Below are 6,184 nucleotides of genomic sequence, written 5' to 3'. Positions count from 1 at the left end.
ATGTTTTGTCTTCAGCGATGTAGCGAGTAGAGTGTCCTTCTCGCGTTCAGTGAGATTTGGAGCCCCCGATCAAAATGTGAGCACGAAAACTACTCTTACTGTCAAGGTATTCTGTTATCAACCGATATTAAACACACAATCACAGATGTAAAGAGCATACGTGTTTATTTAAAGCTCTGACTCCTGTTTGTGAAAGTTAAGCGAGAAAATGATTAAATTTGGAGTCCTTAGATTCGTTACTCACCGAAGAAATACAGCGAAAAGCAGACGCCTCCGACACCTACAGCAGCAGTTTTGTTGTTTACATCACGTGATTCCTCTCCGCCAATCGTATTCGTCCTTCTGAGCGTTCCCTAGTTCGCTCTGTTTGTCCCTACATTCCCTAGGCAAATCCAGCGTTTAGCTAGGGGCGCGTCTGTAAAGCCGGCTTAACGTTGGTGCAACCGGAATTTAAACCCGCGCTTACCTGAGCTCGGTTTAGGGCGCTAAGCCGGCTTAGGAAAGCGCCGCTTTGGGTTAATTTAAGCGGCGTTGGTGCAACGGGCCCTAATATTTTAATCGCGAATAATTTTGTTTAACCTGTTAGTCTGTAATATTTTAACAAACCAAAATAAAGTAAAAAGTAAACGCTTTCACGACGCAAACGTGGACGAGAAGACCTCTATGAAGGGCAAACTTTATGTCAAAATTTAGCCTAAAGTAAAGTGTAGGGAGAAGAATTGTAACTCCTGACGAGTTGCAGAAGGTTACACGTCTCCCGACCACTTCAATAGCGTGTGAGTGTCCGTTTTGCGCCGCAGAGAGAGACTATAGTGGGAACAATCAAAGGAGGTCGCTCTTGCCAGATAATATCACCGAACCTTTTAACTCATGCAACTGAAGTAATAATGTGTCAGTGCCTCCGAACTGCTCTTAACTACACATCAAGGTTGATTCATAATAAAACTTGTCTATTAGGCCCTTTACCCCGGCTATTACCGTACGCATTACAAGTAATCAAATTACTTGTAATCGATTATTTTTGAAGTAATTTTGTAATCAGTTGATTACTTTTATTAGGCAGTAATCGCAAGAGTAATCTGATTACTTTATGAAGTAATAATATTATTTGTAACCGTTACAATTTGTCCTCGGGACCCCCCCCCCCCCCCCTCCGGCACACGTCTTTTTTATGAAATGAAAAAAATAAAATTTGCTTTTTTTTTTCCAACGGAATAAAGAAAGATTTTTGTGGAGCTGTAGGAAACGAGGTCAATCTCTTTCTATGTACAGTTTCTGTGGAATGTCCTTTTTTTTTCGAGCTGGGAGTGGGAAGCCCCAGGGAAGTAACAGTGCGTGACAAAGTTCATTCGAAGCGAAGTTTGAGGAAGCAGAATATAGCTTTGTGAGTCCTTCGTTCAAACTAGCCCCCCCCATGCACACACACACAGAAACAAAAAAATAAAAAAAAAATCCTGCTTAGGGTACCTACTCGCAGCTCGTAGGAGAACCAGAACCGAAGAATGCCTAAAGCGGATGCAAAATATAACAAAGGCAGTTGAAATAGTTGCCCATTTCCCCTACGTGGTCTTTGCGACAAGCAATGTTTCGAGTTGAGAAGTGGTCGGGGCGATCTCTTCCGCTAATGGGTACTACACATGATCCATTCCAAATCCTGGAGCTACTGCTCTTTTGTATAACATGCGAGCTCATCCACATGTGAATAATAAAATGGGCGACGCAAACATTGAGCGACAACCCTTGATCTAGAACCCCCTCCGCCCTCCTCCCCCCCCCCCCCCCCCCCCACACACACACTGGCGAACGCCCAAATCGTTAAACTTCTTCAAACGCATTCTATGCTTGTGTTCGCATTGTGAAGGTGCAACGACCACGAAGAGGGAGCCAGTTTTTCTTCTTCAATACTTGTGTAAATGTGAAATATAGGTTGGAAGTAGTTCATTGTTATGAGCGCTAAAGATGTGTATTCACACAATAAAGTAATCCGAAAAGTAACGATTACTTCTTTAAGTAATGTCCAATTACTTTTTCCGTCGAGTAATCAAGTAATCTAATCGAATACTTTTTAGCAAAGAGTAATAGTAATTGTAATCGATTACTTTTTTTAGTAACGTGTACAAGACTGCCTTTACCTCATGTTCAGCAAAGGCAAAAACAGAAAACAAATATTAATTTTTTGACTTTTTAGAAATATTATGCATGGAAATTAACGAGGCCGATTTATCGATTAATTAATCGATTAAAGGGTGGCGATTAATCCGGTTAAAACTTTTAATCGACGCCCAGCCCTATTTATTAGTATTGTCGTTTGAAGGCACTCTTTTAGATGCGGAGCATCTCTTGCCCGGGTCTATGTCCCGCGGCGTCGTAGTCCGCACTCACACTACGCATGCGCAACTCTCCTCCTTCCCTCCTTCCAACCGCTGCGCGTTACTCTCTCCGCTCTCTCTCTCTACCAGCTGCGTGCACTTCGCGTGCGTTCACTTCTACTCACACCGCGCGCGCATGCGCAACACTCCTCCTCTAGTCTCCTCTCCTTCAAGTGTGAATATAAGCCGCGTTAGCGCGCTGCGCGCGTTCAGTTCACCCGCTGTTGACTCCACTTCACTCCGTTCTTCCGATGAAGTGTGATGGAAGCAACAGTCCCATCAGTTAGTGGGTTGGCGCAAGCAAGCGTCAGCACCACCCCACAAACTAACAGCAACGCTACGTCCACTGAAGAGAAAGCTGCGCAGCGAAGGGCACGCGACGCTGAGCGCAAACGCTTGAAGCGAGCGGCAGACCCTGAACTACGGCAACGAGAAGTGGCGTCCATTCGTCAAAGTCGAGCGGCGGATGCTGAACTACGACAACGTGAAGTAGCGGCGGTTCGAAAACGTCGAGCAGCAGAACCTGAGGTTTGGGACCGTGAAGTTCAACGTAAACGTACGAAGCGAGCGGCGGAACCCGACCTTCCAGAACGGGAAGCCGCGTTGGTTCGTGAACGTCGAGCAGCAGAACCTGAAGTTCGGGACCGTGAAGTTCAACAATGTTACTAACACCGTTAATAACACCGTTAATGACGATCTGGGATGCTCCGCATCACCCCATGGTTCCCCTCGGGAAGATGGTGTAATTTTTATGCTGCTTCGTTCCTGATGCCATAAAATATTCTTTCTTTTAAGATTATAGGCGCGAAAAATCCACACTGACTAGGGAATGAGTAACAGCACACAGATGTTGGCCTAGACTCTGCATTACTCAGGTCCTAGTCCGTGTGGAGTTTTCGCGCCTACAATCTAGAAATAAAGAATTGCATACATACACATCACACGCTCACGCACTCAAAGTTCGTCCAGAAGTTCAGTGTCCCCGACGTGTTTTTGTAGTGATTTCAGAACGATACACTAATACCGCCAAGTGTTCTCCGGCCCAGGATTTTGGTGACATTAAATGGTCTACGGTCCAGCACTTGCAGCGTTCTTCTCATGTCTTATTGTTGGGTGCTGTATTTCATGCATGCACACAAAAGATGCTAATAACAAAGATAAATAATTGGGCTAATTAATTATTGGACTAAATGTATCCACAAACCAATCCGGCCTTGAACTAAATTCTTGTTTTTATACGTGGGGCAAACTTTCCCGTCCCATATGTTTATGGCGTCAGGAACGAAGACGAAGCAACATAAAAAGAGTGCCCTTCAAACGACAATACTACTACTAATAATAATAATAAATATTTATTTTCAAGTGCCCAAAAACAACCAACGGGTCTTTTCTTTGGTACACATAATAAATGAGGAATTAAAATAACAGAGACATGGCAAAAATACACAAACGTTACAAATTGGCAACAAGCACTTTCATTTTCATCGCGAACACCCGAGGGTCGCTAAATATATCCACTTCAGCATCGTTGATGCGGTTAAAAAGCAGTTGGCAGCGTGATAAAGGCGAGAGATCACAGACAGTATTAATGTAAAAAGTACTATGATTTCTAGTGGGTCGGGAGGGAACATGTAAATTAACATCACTTAAAAGCGAGCAACAATCAGATACACCGTTTACTAACTTATGAAAAAAGACTAAGTCACGTTCCGCTCTGCTATCGGACAAGTTTGTCAACGAAACTAATAATTATTAAAAACTGCCGGCCCTTCGCTTTAAAATCTGAGGCACGGTGGAATAGTGGTCGCGATAAAAGTCTAAAGAAACCAAATAAATAGTCTAACGGTCGTCTGCGGCGTCATGAGGCCTCGCCGAGTGCGGAGTATAACGGTCTTGCAGTACGGTATATTTTGTGCATTTTTACTTTTCTTTTCAAGAGTTCTGACGCCAAGACTCCCTCCCTCCTTCGGTTCAACGCGTTGTTTGTTATTGAATTAACAAATCAGCTTCAAATGAGTGACGTCGCATCCTCTAGGGTAAAGAAACAAAAAAAGAAAACAAACAAGTGACTATTGCGAGCAACACCTTTCATCAAAGAACAAGCCGAACGAGAACGGCTACCTTCTTTTTTTTTTATTCACTTTGTTACTTTATTTTGTTGTTGGGTCCGACTGTTCTCTTCTTTGTAACGATGCCGACCCTGGCAACCGTTCTGGTCATACGATTGGCGTCTGTTTTGTCACGCGATGACATGGCCCGATCGATTAACCAATCAGTTTATTTGAATTGTGTCACGAGGTATAAAATGGCGGATCAAATAAAAATAATAAATGCAAAGAAGCATGCAGAACTGCTCGTTTAGCCCCCTCGGAGCTTTATTCTTCCAGAGGCGAGCGTCGCAGTGCCATGGCGTTTAACTTCTGCCGTCTTCATGACGCCATGAAAGACCCTCTTAAAGCAATTCATTTGCTTCAGGGCATGGGCCTGCTCCTGGCTTCTCATGCGTGCCCAGAGTGCCAAGCTGCGATGACGCTGCAAGTCCGTGCTAGATCTGCGGATGGGTATTCTTGGAGATGCGGTGTGTGGATGACTCGTGAGGTTCCCAAGAGGAAGCCGCTCAAGGTTCAGTGCCGGGGCGAGGTGCCGCTACGGAGCGGTTCCTTTTTCGAGGGATCGCACCTGACGCTTCCCCAACTCATGAAGATCATCTACTTCTGGTGCCAGAACCTACCGTGCTCCGTCATTCAGCGGGAGACTGATGTCGCAAGTAAGGCAATAACTGATTAGACGAGCATTTGTCGGGAGGTTGTTGTAAATGCCGTCTTTACGCATTCAGAAATGATTGGCGGCGAAGGCCTGACTGTAGAACTAGACGAAAGAATGTTCGGGCAGCGAAAGTACCATCGCGGGTATTTAAGGCCTCGAGAGTGGGTTTTCGGCGGTGTGGAGCGTGGCAGCGGGTGCTGCTTTCTTGTTCCCGTGGAGACCCGTGACGCTAAAACCCTGCTAGGGCTAATAGCCAAGTGGAACCGCCCTGGAACAAGAATAATCATTGATTGTTGGGCTCGCTATCGCAAGCTTGCAGATGACGCTCACTTCACGCACGTCACCGTTAACCACAAGCTTTCACTTTGTCGACCCGAACACTGCTGCGCATACCAATACGGTGGAGGGCGCCTGGGCCCACGTCAAAAACTCTCTTCCATCTGGACGGCGTGAGAGCCACCATTTCACTGGTCACCTTGCAAAGTTTATGTTTTGGAGGAGAGAAAAGGCGCGCGGAAACACTGATATATTCCAGTCGTTCGTCGCCGCGGCCGCAAAAATCTACAGCCCTGACGCAGACAGGGACCTTCCCTATAGTGCGGAGGACGAGGATTCTGACGGCCCCTGTGACTTCGAGCGATCCGCTGCGCTGAGCCCGTTGCCCGCCTGCGTGCATAAAGACGACTTATGCGCCAACCGCTCGTCAAGTGCTCGTTACGTCAGTTATAGGTTCTGGTAGCGGTCTAAACGGCACTTTTCAGGGCCCCCATATTTTGCAAACGGAGCTGAGTTTTGAATGCGGCACCCCATGTCTCTGTAAAAAGTTCACAGGAAAGACCCAGGAAAGGTATGTGGTCCCCAACTTGGATATCGCGTGTTATGATTCGAATAAAAACTGTTCTTGCTTATTTCGCGCCTTTGATCCCAATAAATGCAGCCGTTGCAGTCGTCCCGCGGTGCTGTTGCTCGCCCATTCGCCGTCGGCGTGTATCAGGTTAGTCGTCTTTGCTGGCGGCGCACCGGCGGAGGCGGCTGATCTGCCAAACTGC

This window comes from Ixodes scapularis, unplaced genomic scaffold (assembly GCF_016920785.2).
Source record: "Ixodes scapularis isolate PalLabHiFi unplaced genomic scaffold, ASM1692078v2 PGA_scaffold0__279_contigs__length_252992795, whole genome shotgun sequence".
NCBI classification, from domain to species: domain Eukaryota; kingdom Metazoa; phylum Arthropoda; class Arachnida; order Ixodida; family Ixodidae; genus Ixodes; species Ixodes scapularis.
The sequence above is the reverse complement of the archived record's forward strand: the minus strand, read 5'-3'. Positions refer to the sequence as shown.